This window comes from Bactrocera dorsalis, chromosome 1, assembly GCF_023373825.1.
Source record: "Bactrocera dorsalis isolate Fly_Bdor chromosome 1, ASM2337382v1, whole genome shotgun sequence".
NCBI classification, from domain to species: Eukaryota; Metazoa; Arthropoda; class Insecta; order Diptera; family Tephritidae; genus Bactrocera; species Bactrocera dorsalis.
The window spans coordinates 1,564,778-1,583,128 of record NC_064303.1 but is presented as its reverse complement, the minus strand read 5'-3'; the positions used below and the strand labels follow the sequence as shown (position 1 = coordinate 1,583,128).

At 35.7% G+C, this 18,351-nt stretch overlaps 1 non-coding gene across 1 annotated transcript; it reads right to left on the bottom strand.

Moving 5' to 3' along the window:
- Window positions 1–12,942: 12,942 nt before the first annotated feature.
- Window positions 12,943–13,014, bottom strand: Trnaq-uug (transfer RNA glutamine (anticodon UUG)). The gene has a single exon. It is a non-coding gene; the product is annotated as a tRNA-Gln (tRNA).
- Window positions 13,015–18,351: the final 5,337 nt, after the last annotated feature.

Genomic DNA, 18,351 nt, shown 5'->3' with positions numbered 1-18,351 from the left:
TGTATTCTTCCATACACCTTCTACAGCTGGCGTCCGATATGCTTCTTAACCTCACAGCATGGACGCAGATATCGCAATGGCCAACTTCCACAACTAGGAAAAAGCTTGCCTTACTGACGGCAAAGAGCTCATTGGTTCACTTACTATCGATCTTGGACCTAAAGTATGGTAGCCCAGCCGCGAAGTCTAGCAGTGCAGTAGTAAAACACAAAAAGAAAGAGGAGCACCGACCCGTCCTAGTATACTTATAGCGGGGCTAGGGTACTCTTCCTTGCCAGCTGAGATTTCGCTATGTCCTGGCACTCATACCAGTTTTATCGCAAAGTAATTTGATGCTATTCATAAGGAGCTTAGCATTCACATCGTTAAAAAGGAGCAGTATAGAGAAGTAAGTACTTATGCCGATACCTTAATGGCAGCAACCTCTATTTGCAAAACACTGCAATAGTCAAGAACGCTGAAACTGAAGTTGATAATATTCCCACACCAATTTTCCCCACTAGCTTTGACCTATTCGTAAAATAACTCTTTGTTTTCTCCTTCAACGGCTTCTGTCCACTGTCAGCTCTCTCGCAGGTATGTGGACAGAGAAAACCTGCCATGATTTGCTTCGGCGACTCCTTGATCCAAGAGATCCGGTATAAAGTTAAACCGTTTCGTGATTTCCGAATATTCAGGTATGTGTTTAAAGGTGTGTTTAGGAACCCAGATTCTCATAATGTTATGGCAACTTCTGCGACCATACACCTTTCGGCGATATCTATGGGCACTTTAAACAAAATTTCATTAAATGCCTTGGTTTTAGTGGACCTGAGCGCACCACAGATGCTTATGAGCGCAACTCATTAACGATAGCTTTCTTACAAGTGTGATCTTTTCTTTCTTTTCTTGTGCCCTCCACCAGGACCAGACCTGCGACCCAACCATATTTCATCTTCCGAAGTGCTATTTTGAAATATATTTTGCACGCATCACAATTAGTAACCACTGTACGTAGAACACATTAAGCGACGCTGCTGCAAACCGCACAATGAAAGAAGCGCAAAACTTTGCAGTTGTTATTGTTGTTTTCACAATATGAGCTCAACGTGAGGTTATTAGAAAAAGTTGCTGCAATAATAATTGCTTAGCGTGTTTGGTTGTTGTGCGCAACTGCTCTTTGCACAGGAAGTGGTTTTTACTAACATTGCAACATGCCAACGGTGTCTTATTGTGTTTCAGTTTCACTCGAACTGCTTTATGTGGTTATTGTACACCGTTGCTGGCATTATTTGTTACCAAAGTGGTGTTTAGTTTGGCGTTATTGTGCATTGTTTACTCAACTGTCACAATGATTGAAATGCCACTGACCTGAATTTGTAGTTTGTTGATTCTCTTCAAGCATTTCACGCTTTTACTGGAGATAAAAATTTGCTTTTGTCAATTAATATGAAAGTTAGTTGATGATGTTGCAATATGACTGAGTCACGGCGGTGCGATGGGTTTGTTAAACCTTAACAATTCAATAACTTGATGAGAAAAATTAAAAACGCGAAGCTTAAATTTATATAAAATGAGCATTTACAACTGCGATTTTTCTCTTTTATAAAAATAAAACGGTATTTGGGCTTTCAAATATTATTATTTTTTATTTCGGTAAATACAAAATCACTTTTTTATTTGATCACAGCTCATAAAACTGCGATTTATTAATAAACAACTAAATCATAAAACACAATATGCAAGCAAAAAAGGGGCGCGAATAAACATAAATCGTAAAAAAGTTACGTATACGCCCGCGACAGCTTAGCTGCATAGCCCACAATTTATGTGGCTTGTGGCATACTTTCGCGCTGATGCGCTCAATTCGCTGTAATAAACACTTTATTTTCATACTTCGCCATACAATGAGCCGAGTGAAATGCCAACAACAACAAAAAGTGCTGTCAAAATATAATAAAATGCCACGCTACCGCCACTGGGCGCACAAATGTGTATACAGAGCTCAGTGAAAGTATCGGCAGGAAATGAAAGCAGCCAATGTCGGCGGCTTGTGAAAGTGAGAATGAAAACATGTAAATTTTCATGCGAAAAAAGAGGCACAACGCCGAAAACTAAAAGCGGATACCCTGGTGATTTAAGCTTGCGCAGGCAAGCGAATAATTGGCCGAGACAGAGTGCCAACAACTGCCGCTGCGAAGGAGATGGAAGGGTAGATTGGCGAAGGGTATGATTTAATGATTGGTCAGTCTGCGGTCGAACAAGGCAGCAATGTGGTCGGTGCGTGTGTGTGTATGTATACAAAACCGACAGGAGGTGGATAAGTGATGGCAACAAGCTGCTACATTTTTAATGCTCACTTACAACATTTTTACGATTGACCGTCGGTCCAGCAAGTGTGTGCGGGGACAGTTGGCGGCTATATCCTTTGGGTTGTGGCTGTGCCTTGTTACACTGAGATAACCACTTCTGGAACTAATATAGTCCTTGCGAGTTGGTGTGTTGCTGTGACAGCTGTGGCTGCAAGCAAATCAATTTGTTCTCTTCTGCTTTCACACTGTGGATGTGTAACAAAGCCACATGTGTGTATGTGTGCGACTGTGTGGCGCTTTAGCGCAGTTGTGGTTATTAAATTGTACGGAAATTAAGCCAGTTTCGCATCAGTGCCATCAAGCTCAGGAGAATTGGGATGTGTGGCTAGGTCGGCGGTTTTGTGAATGCAACCAAAGTGATTGTCGTTATGGGAAGTATAAATACAGAAATTAATCTGTGGTATTTGGGCGATAAAGGAGCAAAGTGGGATAAAGCTGATAATTTTCATTCTTAATAAAAATTAAATATTTTATGGTAAAATTAAGTTAATTAAAAACTTAAATCATAAAAATGTTGAAAACTCCACTGCCAATTGTAAAAGATTCAATTTATTGAACCATTATTAATGTGTTTTCCTCCAACAGCACTGTAGTTAAACACTTTTCCATATATTTTTTATATCTGTACCCTGAACGGGTTATATTAAGTACGCCACGAAGGTTGTAATATCTTGAAGGAAACGTCGAAGGCGCTATGAAACATATACTTAAATAATTAAAGAGGAGCTAAGTTCGAGTTTCTTGGCGAAAAACTGCGACAAGTAAGCCGGAGACCTCTCTGTTGATCACTTCTGGCAGTTTTTTCGCTTGCTTGCTCCAATCCTATCAGTTGTTCACAGTAAAATGTAGAATCAATCGTTCAACCAGGTTGGAGCAACTCATAGTGGTGTTTCCTTTCCAATCTCACCAAACACCCAGCATAACCTTTGGGGGCGTCAGTCCTGGCGTTGCGACCATTTGTTGAGCTTCACCACGCTTGAACTATGATCTTCTTCACACATTATTGTCGTATTTGATTAATTTTTCGTCTACTGTTACCATTCGCTTCAGAAATGGTTCGATTTCATTCGGTTTCAGCCAAGAATCGCAAATGTTAATTCGGTCCATTAAATTTTTCAGAAATAATTCATGTGGTACCCGAACATCGAGTTTCTTTTTGTAGCCAACCTTTTTTAAATTGTTCAAAACCGTTTGATGGTGAATGTTAAGTTCCTTGGCGATGTCATGGCTGCTTATGTGATGGTCTTGGTCAATCTTTTCCATAATTTGATCGACTTTTTCAATGATAGGTCGACCAGAGCGAGGCGCGTCTTTCACATCGAAATTTCCAGAACAGAATGATTCATCGTCTTCGTAAACTTCACAAATTTCCTGAATTTTTACCGATATCGGAGCAATATAGCATGTGGCTGCCACACAAACTGAACGATCTGAATTAAATGCATGCGTTCTGAATCAAGCTTTACAAACTTACCGATCGGAATCAAGTTCTTGTAAGAAATCTTTTATAATTGTAAAGGGTATTACAGCTTCGTTGCAACCAAAACTAACGCTTTTTATAATTTTTAACGTCAATAAACACGCATTTTATATTCGGAGTTCCATTTTATTTTGTAACAGTAAGCTCCTTTTGTGACTTACGACTTATGACGAGTACAACTTTAGCCGTAAAAAGTAATTTCAATAGTTCCGCTCGATTGGCCCTGCACTATTTGTGATTATATGGCAAAATATGCTTGCCATGAAATTTAATCGCTCTTTTTAATTTTTGTGTCATGGCTGTGACAAAGCTTTTAGAGATTTGCAGACAGATTTTAACTATTTTTGGTGCTTCTGCAGGGTTTTATGACAAGTTGAGACAATACTGCGGCTATAATAGTAAGCCATACTGGCTTCTTTATGGTGCCATTGGAAAACACCTAAGTCAAAGGGAATCATTTGCGGCAGAGCTTGAGATACAAGAAACTAAATTCTGTCACTAACTTTGCTGACTTACATCTTCAACGCTATAGTTTAAATGCTTGGATATCACTTTGTCCCAAATCTAACAACCTTATAAGACATATTGCTTACTAATCCCAATTTGACAATAATGTAAAGTTTACTGCTGTCACAAGCACAACCGAGTCGGCATATAAATCAGGCACACTTATGACAAATGGCTAATTAAATTACTTGAATTGCCAGTTAATGTCACATTCATTTCATTTGCCCTGCTTGAAAGGGTCAAAATCCGCTCGGAGCTACACATACTCAAATACAATATTATTTTTTGTGCCGGTCGTCACCACTACCAACACATATAAATAATTATGTGTAGGTTTTTATTTGCATACAAGAATTTTTATTTCATTTCAGCTGTCAGACGCCGGCAAATACAAGTTTCGTGCAAGTTTTTGTTAACACTTAACTGTCACTAGGCATTTCGTACGCATAAAAGGCATGATTTATGATGCAAATGAATAGCATTTTCCTTTGCTCCACGCTCGGTTTTGCGACAGCCTAAACACCCATTGGCCCATTACCAAATTAACTAGTAAGAAATATTTTTTGTGTGCTTTCTTTGTTTTTCTGTGTTTCGGACATTTATTGTTTTATATTTTGCTCGATAAAAATCTGACACATTAAATATGTATACATATATACAAACATATACTAATTAACTGTGGTTTAGCCCATCAAACACTTTATAATGGGTCTTAGTGTGCGACGGCAGTCAGCGTGGCGCTGGCCTTTTCAGTGTGGTGAGAGCAATTTGTGCTCGTCAAAAGTGTTGCTAATGCTCGCATGCGTGAATAAATATTTGCCTTCCTAACGCTGTCATTAGCAGATGCTTCCTGACATTGTAGTTCATTAGTAGGGGTCAAGTGGTTTAAGGCAATTAAGTAAGTGCGAGGTTGGGTGAGAAAATATTGCTAAACATGGAAAAAATAATAAAGTGAGTGTGGATGGATTATGGATTACAACTTAAAATTTGGTATCATAAATTGAAAGAAATCATATAACCGAAATGTTTACGAAAATTGTAACCAAAAGATTAACACAAACCCGCATAATACCTAACTATTATTACCAATATTAAGGGATAAAATAAAAATAATTAACTCAAATATTTTTCACAGTTTTGACATTTTCTTTACCGTATTTTCATTCAACTTTACCCACCCTTTCACTTTTTTGAGTGCATTCACAGTAATCCTGTTAACCTTCATCAAGCTATTATTATTAAAAAAATTTCTATGAATTCCTCTTTTATTTTATTGACACTTTTATTTGAGTAGCTTATTCCACTGAAATTATTAACGCATCATTTATCAACACAAGAAAGGTAAAGGAGCGTAAAAAACATATTCTCTAAACGTCAAATATTATGGCATCGCATTCAACTGTCACAAGTAATAATAAATGAAGCAGGAGTGGGTATCGAATATTTCATCTAAATGCAGCCAAAATTTCTGCTCAACCTTTCGCTTTTGCTGCTCACGGCTCTTCGTTGCTTAATTCGTTGTATGAGGGCAATGCTCGCTTAACCCTTAACAACCCAGTATGCTTTTGTAACGTAACTGACCAGTAGTGTCCAGCGGACACACTATTTAATTCTAAGGCATTTGAAAGAATACAAAGACATTTTGAATGCAAAAAACTTATTAAACAGTAAAATGCACTTAACTTTACTAACTTTTATGTTGTTATATTTTATTCCATTACATATTAATTTCTTTACACATATTACAAAGAATTGTTTTTATACAATGTTCAGAACAGACGTTCAGATTACATTTATCACAGCACTGTTTAGAAGTTCTGGATATTTTCGAAGGGCAAATATGACAACGCTTCTTTCTTTTTGCGACAGGTTCAAATGATTGCTTAGATGATGATCCTTGATCTGATCGTACCACGTCTTTAATGACTGCTAAATGATAACTTGACCATCCTTTCTTGTGCCGTCTCCGTATCTGAGAGGTCACTAATTCAGTTACGATTTCTCGTAAAAAAAGTTTCCTCTGTATATTCTTTTTCTGCTCGTTCCAATTAGAGTATAAAACATCTATAACAACATCTATAACATTTTGAAAAAAGGCAACCGGCCATCTGTTTGTTTTACGTAGAACTGTATATTCATGAACCATCTGGTCAAGTGTATCAACACCTCCCTTGGTGGAATTGTAGTACAAATTTATTTCAGATTTGTTTTTATTACGCGAATCTATTTATTTACTATGATGCATCGTAGACAAGAGAATAACAGCACGGTTCTTTTTCGGTACGTAAGATACCAATGTCATATTTTTAGAGAAACCAAACAGATTAGATTCGACGTCGCGGCTTCTATTGGGTTGAAAAGCTGGAGGTATACAACGCTTATTTTTTCTTATTGTTCCAACTACTGTGAGACCATTTTGACCCAAGGATGTTGCAGCATTCAGGCTTGTAAAATAATTATCAAAAGTAACTTTTCTGTTAGTTCGGAAGTATGGTTCACATAGCTGATTAACTACGTTGAACGCCAAATTGTCCCCCCTATTTTGTCCTTCCTTTCCCAGGTATGGTATGCCAAATAGAGGGTTACTAGTTTTACTGTCGCAAATCCACCAAATTTTCATTCCATATTTTTCAGGTTTACTGGGCAGATATTATTTGAATTAAACTCGTCCTCGAAAAGGTATGAGCTGCTCAACAATTGTAAGATTTTCTCCTGGTAAATACATTTTTTTTAAGTTTTAATTGACACACTCCCATAATTCTCTAATTGGAGCGAGTTTATCTCTTGACTTTCGGAGAGACCTAGTATTTTTATCATCAAACCTTAGGAAACGGAGCAGAAAAGCAAATCTGTTTTTTCCCATTGTAGCACGAAATATGGGACTTCCAAATATAGGGTCCCAGTTTTCTCTAAAATCCACACCACCCTGTTTATTAACACCTATAGTCAATAGTAGTCCTGTAAATACTTGCATTTCAATTTTTTCAGTTCTTTTCCATTGTTTTTGTGAAACTCTGTCCGCCTCAGCATCTGTGTGTTTCACTAATAATTTCTAATACAGTATCGTTGAAAAAGAGATTAAAGCTATCTTTTGGATCTATTATATTGCGCCCGGGAGGAAGAATCACCTTATGAAGAGCACCTGCAATTATGTTGTGCCGGGGAGTGCGACTTTGTTTTTGTGAAAAATAAATCTAAAAAGGGGAATCCCCATTTCTTTTATCTTATTCGCTATTCGTTGGTTTTCCGTCGGTTTCCCTTGGTTCTATTATTGCTCCGATTATCTTTCAAATTCAAATCAGAGTTTTATTTGCCTCTAAACTGCCATATGGTGCAAAATAGATATTCATGAAGAACCCTCCTTCATTCTCAAATCATTCGAAATCTTACTGTGTCCATTAGACACATGTGGGTTGATATGCTACAATTTTGGTATACTGTTTATCAATTTTAAACTATTCATGTGAAACCTGTTTTAATTAGACGTTTCGGTTCTTAAAACCTTGCGGATTAAATAGATAAAATTACTTTTGGCCGAAAATAAATACTTTAGCTTTTATATGAAAATAAAGTTAAAAGTGTGTCCGCCAGACACTTGTGGGTTGTTAAGGGTTAATCTGCAGTAAAACACAGCGAGCGAAATCGATAAATGGTGGGGGTGTCGGAAGGTCGTGAATGGCGCAAACATATACGAAAGGGAAAGCCTCAAAAAATAAACAAAAACAAAAAAAAAAAACAAGAAGCAACTAATTCGACTAGGTTAATAAAATCCAAAACATTCGACCTTGCCATCTCATGTCAAATACATTCATTAAATCTTTCTTTATGAATAATTTTGCTGTCCTAAGACACACTTTCTTATAAAATTGCTTTTGTTTCGTTACCCAATTGTTTGGAAATTCATATGGACGCCTGTTTTGGATATTCCTGATGTCCATAAATTAACTCGGTTTTGCCGCAAGGCGCGTAAAAGTCACGAAAATGAGTTGCTGGTTCTCTCTTTAAGTTCGTTATGCTATAAAACTTGAAGCCGACGCTTTCATTGCCTCATTACGCGCACTTCGCTTTGTGCACGTGTCGATATTAAAACTCCATTAAATGTCAAAGCGAAAGGCAGAAAGCGAATGTGATCCATGCAAACAGAGAAACAGAGAGGAAAAATAATAATAATGGAAATAACGGAAATAATTCTTAGTTTCCTTTAGTTATGTACGTGCTGCTCGGAGGCATAGCAAGTCAGCGTAGGCGCAACAAATTCGTCAAGGCTGTGACTCGTGCTTTCCGTGCAATTTTTGTGTCAACGAAAATAAATAAAGTATTTCAGGCGTGAAATTTTTCTGCAGCGTAATATGTTATTTAATAAAACTTTGGCAAATTGACCATAAAATTTAGGGTGGTGGTCGTTGCACTCAGTTATATATAAGAGAAGTGAATATAATTATAACGACTACTTTGCACGATACATACTGTTAGATGGAAAAGAAATTTACTCAACACAAACTCTGTAATTTGTACGTAATATTTCGGTCAATAATAAATTCGAGTTGAGTTTTTTCATCGGAGAAGGACTAATGTAATTTTATAATATTGTTAGGTTAAGAGGTCGATCCTTACAGAGATCTCAATTTTATTATATTCTTTATGCTTGTTTTGTTTTTTTTAGAGACTGGTTACGATGCGGAAAAGTACTCAAACACAATATATAAGGGATCGAATTATTGTTAAATGTAAAAGTTGTAACCGTAAACTTTAAAGAACTCTAACCTTTTTATTCGTTCTCTAAATCGTATTTCGCAGGTAAATTACAAAGTTAAGTTAAGTTTAAGTTTAAGTTTAAGTTTAAGTTTAAGTTTAAGTTTAAGTTTAAGTTTAAGTTTAAGTTTAAGTTTAAGTTTAAGTTTAAGTTTAAGTTTAAGTTTAAGTTTAAGTTTAAGTTTAAGTTTAAGTTTAAGTTTAAGTTTAAGTTTAAGTTTAAGTTTAAGTTTAAGTTTAAGTTTAAGTTTAAGTTTAAGTTTAAGTTTAAGTTTAAGTTTAAGTTTAAGTTTAAGTTTAAGTTTAAGTTTAAGTTCAAATTTAAGTTTAAGTTAAGTAAAAGAAAGATTCGTTTTACATTATGTTAATTTAAGATAAGTTCCGTTTTAAGTTAAGTTGAGTTTCGTTTTAAATTAAGTTTTGATTTACTTTAAGTTCCGATTTAAGTTATATTAAGCTTCAATTTAAGTTAAGTTCAGATTTTATTTTAATTTTAGTTATGTTAAGTTAAGTTTCGTTTAAAGTTAAGTTGTGTTAAGTTATGTTAAATTTTAATTGAAGGTAAATTAATTTAAGTTTAGGTTTAAGCTGAATTATGTTAAGTTAGGTGTCAATTGAAGTTAAGTTAAATTATGTTTCGATTTATGTTATTTAAGTATAATTACTAATTTCTGCAATTGAAATACTAAACTAATATAATTTTTTTTCAAATTTTTTGATGGGATTTTATAATACTTATCAATTGTTCCCAAGATTCCTTCCTTCCTTCATATCGAAGCCGCAGAACGTCGAGTGGAAGCACATGTCCAGAATTCGCATGAATTTTCATTACTTATATGACAATTTTCGAAGATTACTTATGTCATTCCCTTGAAAAAATGTTCTATTTAAAACCACTTCCTGTAGATATTTTACATGCATTGGCTCTAAGAGTGTCACCTGATGCTCCATTCGCTCACTTTTCAAATAAGAGTCTCATCGTTATACAAATATTGTATTATGTACTGTATACATTCCGAATTTTCTATGTGAGAAGCTGAGACCTGAAGAATGTTGACTTTTGCCTTTAAGTACTCAATTACTTCATAAAAATGAAAAATATTTCCTAAAAAACGTAAAGACCAACAATTAACTTTCAAACGTAACTGAAAACCTGCGTATATATGTACATATGTATATAAATCTTTGTATATCCAGCTGACATACCACTTTCATTCATGCTTTTCCCATCAAACGAAACGGCAGCCATTGAAGTGTTCGCAAAAACCTAAATAAACGAGCGCAAGGCACTTGACTGCGGAAAAGCACAAATACACAAATACTTCCATACAGACATATCTCCTTTCGCATCTTTAAACGTCAGAAAAACTGGGTCAATTACTAATAACAACCACAACAACCAAAACATTTGAGCATCTCTCCTTTCGTTTTTTGACTCACTTAGCAATTATGCTGTAGGTACGTTCAATTAGTTGAAGTCGGAGCTGCCAACACACCATCAGCAACACGAACAAATACCGCTATAGCGAGCGCTTAATTGCTGCTCAGACATTATGTGGCTGAAGTGGGAGGCGACGAGAGCGAGTAATTGAATTTGGGGCAGCAAAACACCGACGTATTAATGGGCAATCCCATATTGATTGCAGCGAAACTCGAAAGGAGTCGTATTTATTTCTATATAAATTTGCAAGAACTTGAATTAAAGGTAAGACATTGTACAAATGCGTTTGTTTATGGGCCACCATAAGCGACAACCGCTGGCAAGGTGCCACAGTCAATCTTCCTGTGTGTTTGTTTGAGTGGATATGTGTCGGAAGTCCTGCTAACAAGCCAGAAAAAGCTGGGGATAAATTATAGTCGGTGGCAGGGGAAATTTGTGGTGACACTTTTTGTTTGTATGTTTGCGGTTGCCACTTTCATTGAGTGGCAGCGACGCCAGTAAGCTATTGGAACAAATAATATACAGTTCTAAACACACATACATACAAACAACTAAAGGTAAATCGAATAGTGAGGCTATTGAACTTTGAAGAGGCATTCGGTGAGTTGGCAAGTTGAAAAGCGCCACTTAGAACAATAAATAAGTGAAAGTGGAAATTAAATTCATGAAAGCGTGTCGGGAGGAAGACCAAAAGTAGAGAAAAGAGGAGCGATAGGGGTGTGCACGTGCCCATCTAATACTTAGAAAAATTGTATGAAAACACCATCGCCATCAGCTGCTCAAACATGCAAAGTGAGGAGAGAAAAAGCGTTCGCTTTCGAACTTTAAAAATACTTTTGTGGCAAAATGGCATTCGGTTAAGTAAAAGCATTCAATGCATACACAGATTTTCAGCCCAATCACTGCCAATGATATGCAAATTGAAAACGTACATGTCTGGACCCTCTTACGCGCAGCGCTTCCCAGCTTCCACCAAAAACGTTGGCGAGTGCAAAGCAAACTAAAAGAAAGATAAAATAAATGAAAACTTTAGCAGTCACGTTTTGAATGAAAAGCAAAAGCAATAGTGTACCAAAATATAAAAATAAAGCAGCAAAAAAGTATAAAAAAACGGTAGAATCTGTAAGAGACTAAGCATGAGTAACACTTGTCGCCAGCACAAAAGCATTGTTAATAAAGGATTTCCACTAAAAGCACAAGTGCAGTCAATGCTTAAGGCCGCTGTGGCTTTGAAAGTAAAAGCAGAAGTGGAGTAAAAGAGGCGGTCAGCGATTGCAGTTGAAAATGGAAGTAGACAAAATTTTTATATGCCTTATAAAAGAAAATCTCGAAAATATTCTGCGAAAGTTGCAATAAAATTCATGAATAATATGTATAAGAAAAACCTATATACATATATATCTGTAGTTCTGGAACGTCATATTGAAGTTTTACTTAGAAAAATTAAATTTAACAACGAGTTCCCTTGCAATGTTTTGTTTTCAATGTCATTAGATCTTACGAATCGTCAGGAATAGTGCAGCAGAATTTTTACAAGCCCACTTTATCAAGAAACACAAGTATTTGGTGGCGCAAGTCATTTAGTAAAGGACGTAAAGTCATCGAAAACCTTTGTTAATGGAGACAAAATCGAACAAGTTAAAGAAATGTGCTTGAAAATCGCTGTGTTGACGTCAAAGAGATAGCAGAGGATCATATATTCCATTTTGGTAAATTTTTTGTTAATGTTTCGGTTTAAGTTGTGGTTAAGGTTTTGGTTAATATTTTGGTTAATGTTTTGGTTAATGTTTTAATTACTGTTTTCTTTAATGTTTTGTGTATAAAGCATGTCGATTATAGACTCTTACCGAAATACCTGAATACCTTTTGTAAAAACGACGTCGAGTAAAGGTCGTAAACGGGATGCTTGACAATGTAGTTAGCTGAGAACCCAATATTCATGAATATGACGTCGAAACAATCAAAACCGAATCAAAATACTAATATTCCCTGAAGGTACTGAAGGCTGAGTCTTAATCAAAGTATATTTAAAATTGGAATTATTTGGGCATGCTGCGTCCTAAGCTTATGAGTTTACTTTGAATGTGACAGTAATGATTTGTATTGAAGGGCATTCTAGTCCAGAAATGTGAAAAACTCGATATTTTTTCATAACTCTTCAGTTAAGATATTCAAAAATATCTCCCTAAAAGTTTTGGTGTCGTAGCAACTGTAACAGTTTGAGCTGCGGAGAAACTAGAAATTTTACTAAAAATTTTCACATACTCAACCACAGGCAGTTATCTTATACCTTTGCAAAGAATTCTTTATACTAACCACTGTATATATAAAATTTATAGAAACTTTTTAAATCTAACTGTATCTTTTTAAAATGCGTGCGTGTTGATATTTATAAAAAAAAATTGTTTTGAAGGTTCTACCGAGATTTGAACTCGGATCGCTGGATTCAAAGTCCAGAGTGCTAACCATTACACCATAGAACCGGTTATCAATTCGGCGGCCGAATAAGCTAGACGGCCAGCTGCCTTGATGATATCGTTATTGTTTTTGTATTGAGTGAAAGCTTAGTGATAAACAAAATGAAGACGATTAACGAAATGCTATAAATATAGGCAAAAATTATATTTAGTATTTTGGTGTTACAAATATGTAAATATGTATGTATGTATATATGGCTGTTTCGATTTATTATGAATGATCAGCGATAAAGTGGACAGAAACACGAAATACAGTTAAGCAAACAAGCACTGTATATAGTATTTATAGACACTCACAAGCTTTTTTCGATGAATTGAATAATAATTTAAAAAACATGTTTCGAATAAATATTCAGTTTTAAAAACTAAAGACATTTAACGCAACTTAAAAACTTAAAAAGAATCTTCACTTTCCTATCTCTCATATTTTGCGGAGTTTCCGCTTTAATATTTTCTTTTTCACTACTCTTTCGCTCATAATTTTCTAACACGAAGCGCTTTTTTTCGTAACTGTAAAAGTTTCATGAAACAACACGCGACATTTAACGCTTCAACACACTCTGCTGAAATCCGGCCAACTTAAATAACTAATCTCACCACTCTCAGCGAAAATTGTATTAAGTTGGCAAACAACAACAACAACTACATTACCAGCGCATCGAGGTACTTGTCTGTAGCGATTTTTCACAGTTACCTTTTAATACCGTGAGTTTTTTTTCTAACTTTTTTTCAAGAAAAATTGCTTAGCTCAGCGAAAGTGAAAAGTAAGTTAAAGTTTGGTCACGTAATGCGATTTTTTCCTATTTCAGCACTTACTTCTCCTTTTGACTCGCAACACATTTTTCTCTTTCCGAGCTTTTACTTTCGAAGTTTGTGTTCTAACCTTTGCTCGATGTTGCTGCTTACAGATGTTGCTTTGTTGTTGTAGTAGTGGGGTCCAATTTTTAATTGTAAACTTTTGTTTAGCAGTTTTAATTGGATCATGCGCTGTATTTTATTTCTTACCATCGGCTAAATGTAGTAGAAACTTGTTTGAAGTGGAAATTAACACTAATCATCATTAATTCAAATATTTAGAAGGAGTGGCCTTTTGTTGCTGACATGCGCTATTTAATATGATGAGAAATTTGTCTCCTTAGAAAAGCTTTGAGGTCTACTGAGGTATGTACATATGTGTTTGATAGTTAACTAACTTCTTAAAGATTATAATTTTTCTGCCGAAGTCTTTTACTCGTATGCGTGTGTATCTGCCAGTGGACAAACCTTCACGCAAACCGAGTATTTAAACCCCTTAGGGATCAGTGTGCAGCAGAAAAATTAAATCAAAAGTTGCAAGAGCTCAACGTCAATGCGCTGTCAGTATCAGCTGCGGTCTGCAGGGAGAGGGTGGCTTATTAGAGAGGCACAGTGTATTAGCCACATATACATACTATACATATGTCTGAAAAGGGGAGCCCCAAGTTTGATAAGCAACAGCTGTCAGCTACAATTATAATAGTAATACTTAAGAAGCATACAATCTTTAATATTCTCCGAGAAGTTAATTGTAACTATTTAGCTAGCAGAGAGAAGTTCATAGAGAATAATATTTTCCTAAAAAACGCTGATGTGGCAAATTGCAAAGTTTTTTTTTTCAAAATTCTTATTATATTAATAAGAATAGTATGTATAAATGGTAACAAAAATATACATATACATATGTAATGCTTTTTCTGGAGACTTCGGTAGAGCTATATAAAGCCATATCAGAGTCAACTAGCAAGAAATAACATATGCAGCAGAAGATCTTAAACGTGAATCAGTGGATTTGCTAAAAAACAGATTATTTTCCATCCAAGCTGGCTCATGTCTTTTAAGTTCGAAGTTAAGTTGAGTCGTGCCTTCTTTTACGACTGAAAGCTGGACATTCACATATATACAGGTATCGATCATCCATCAAGCAATCGGATCAACTTTCCCACTTTTGAGCTTAATTCATCGTGGGTATCCTATCTTCCGTAATCCTTACGAACCAGACCACCTATTTCAGGGATTTAGTACTTCGATAATGCCAGCCACCATACCACATTATTACATTCAATACATTAATATATGGCGGATGCCTCTTGTATGGAGCCAATAGGCCATGTAGGGTCGTTAGACCCACTTTAGGGCAATGTCTCTTCTGCAAGAGTTCCAGATTAGAAGGTCCTTGGAAGCCCTGCTCTTTATGCGTTCTCTACAGCTTAGTGTTTTTTATCTAGGATAACTCCGAGACATTTCACAGAGCTCGAGCTATACGGCTTAAGAAGGGGAAGTTTTCATCCTTGTTGTGAAAATACAGATATAATATATATTTTCATCGGATTAAAAGTGAGTCCGTGATCCTCCGCCAAGATGGCGCAGATGTCAAGGATCTTCTCTATGAGTCGGGATAGGCAACTAAGATTCAACCTTGAACATAGAACAATGAGGTTATCCACGTAGAAGAGACCTTGAAGTTCTTCTTCCCGAGAATTAGTAATAATTTATTGATCAAGGTAACCCAAAAAAATCTTTTCATAAAAAAAATTACAAATAAATTTTTTTCAGATTGATGATCGCTGGAACACATCTATGCAAATGTTCAACCTTTAGCTGTAAAAGAACGGACATATTCCTCACTTTTGGGAATTTTTATACCCAGAATAGGGTATATTGGGTTTGCCATGATGTTTGTAGAATCAAAAAGGAATCGTCAGAACTCTATAAAGTATATAAATGGTCAGCGTCATGACCTGATTTGATTCAGCCATATCTATCGGTATGCGAACTAGACCCTCAGTTTTGGAAATGTTATTGCTGTGAAGTTTTGGGCTCCGGTATATAGTTCTTATACAAACTGAACGATCAGAATTGGGGGCTTGTTTGGAAAACTTTTTCATTCGCGGAGATATCTGTACGAAATTTGACATTGATTGATGTCTATGCTAGCGATATAATTTCCTAGGAAATTGATCAGATCGAATCACTATAACACATAGCTGCTATACAAACTGAAGGGTCGATATCAAGTTGTCAGGAACACTTTTTCATTTGACGAGGTATCTTCATCAAATGTGAGTTATCTTATTGTCCTAGTCAACCGCGTAATCTCCGAAGAGCTTGTTTTGATCATGGTACTATAGCATACAACCTGACCGAGTTTTTTTGTAAGGAATTTTTGTATTTGTGGAGGGTATTATAGCTTCAGTAAAACTGAAGTTCACGTTTTTTTGCTTCTTTAATTTTTTTGGTATGTCAGGAGAAATCAAGTTTTTAACAACCCCTTTTCCCCCCAGTTAAAAGGTCATACTAGGCGTATGAGGAACTTTTTGTTGCTCTCCATGGATTTTCTCATTCTAATTTGACATTTTAAATTAAATGTGACACAAAAATCCACTTTTTCCTTGCAAAACATCCCTCCTCACTTCATTAAATTCTGGTAATTGTCGATTTTTAGCACAAATTTATTACGCTGACCTTTCTAGCTGCCGACAACACATTCATTTCGCTGCTACAACCAAATTTTCAGAGCCAATATATTCATGTATATTTGGTATATACATATATTCTATATATGTACGATTGTACAAGCATTCGTACATGCGACACAACTTAACCCAATTTCCTACGCAAACTATGCAAAGCAACTTCCGCCTTCGGCGTCGATTACCAACAAAGCCGGCAAATAAATAAAAAGAAATTAGAACGGAAAATAAAAATGGAGTGTATCAAAATGAATGGACACAAAGTGCGCAGAAAAAGCTGGAAAATTCAACACTTTAAGTGCAAAGGGTTGACCGTGCTGCTTTAAACCGGAAGCGCCGCTGACAATGAGTGCGTGCGGACAACACAAATGGTTTTGGATTTCAATTCAATATTGACCAGCGCTCAGCAGTCTCGCTTGCTGCAAGAGGGTTTGCAAGCACAGATCGACTTTTTGTTCATCAGCATAAATATTCAATTTCTTTTATTATCAACACGCTCCGCTTGGCTTCAGCTATCGAAGCTGGGTGTAGAAGGGGGGAATCCGCGTAACAACAAGCGAAAGCAGCAGCCAAGTTGTCGGGCAGCGATTGGCGGAAAGGCAACAGTGATGCGATAGCGGTGAATATCGAAGCTATTGCGAGGGGAGAGGGCGGCGAGCGCGACAAGTAAGTTAGTAAATGAAGCGGAGTTTTCGTTCTTACTTAAGGTGCAGCGATTTGAGCAGCACGACTTGTGCAATTGTTTTTCTTCGCCACTTTGCTGCAAATTTTACTGTTATGCCACACCACTTTTCGACTATCTTCCCCTCTTTTTGGCCATTTAAAATTGTTTATTTACCAAAACTCTCGCAATTGTGTGGAAAGTGGCAACAAAATGCAGCTGCAAGTGCCCAACTCCCAGCTGCCAGGATGCAATAAAACTGTTGTTTATTCAGACAAAAACACAGTTAGACAACGGCAAGTGTATTGGTGTGCTGGTTAAAGTCGCATTAAAGTGCAGCTAGCCAGAATAACTGCCGTTAAGTGCCGCCATGAGAATGGGAATCCCGTGCGGCAAAGTTGGTTTTTCGCCAGCATTTGGACAAAGTGAAAGTTTTTCAAGCTTACAGTTCTATACATTGGAGCCCTAACCGCTATTATTTGGTTCGGTACATATATTGGAAACTAACTTGTGTGAGAGCTGCACAGCTGATGGCACTAAAAATTGCAGTATTTAACACTTTTAAGCAAAGTTGAAATTGTTCAGCAACGATTTGGAGCACTTAATTGCCTTCGCACAAAATGAAAACACAAAATACGATTTTTTCAGCGCAGATGTGCAACAATTTCAGTGTTACTATGCACTTGTGTAGGTATGTGACCATGAGAATTTCAATTAAAGCTTACTTTCGTGGTCGCTAATTGAAGGCATAAATCGAAGGATAATGGTTATGGTGCTTGGAATTTATACTTTCTTGAACTAATTGGTGGAAAAATGGGGAGTAGAAAATTTAGAGCGATTTAATTTATAATTTTTTACTTCCCCTTAATTTCTGAATAATTGTGAATAAAAACTTTATTTTCTTTAATTTTCCAAATTTTCCGAATAAATTTTGAATGAAATTTAATTTTTTTGAACTAAAAATTTTTTTCTTAACTTTTTGAATAATCTTTCAATTTTTTTTAGTTATGCATTTTTTATTTCTTCTAATGTTTTTTGAATATTTTTCTGAAAAATTGTTTAATAATCTTTTTTAATAATAAAATTTTTCAAAATTAATAATTTTTTGGATACTTTTTTTAATTTTTTTTTATTTTTTTAATTCTTTTTATTTTTTTTTAAATTTTCTAAATTTATTTCTTTAATTTTTTATTT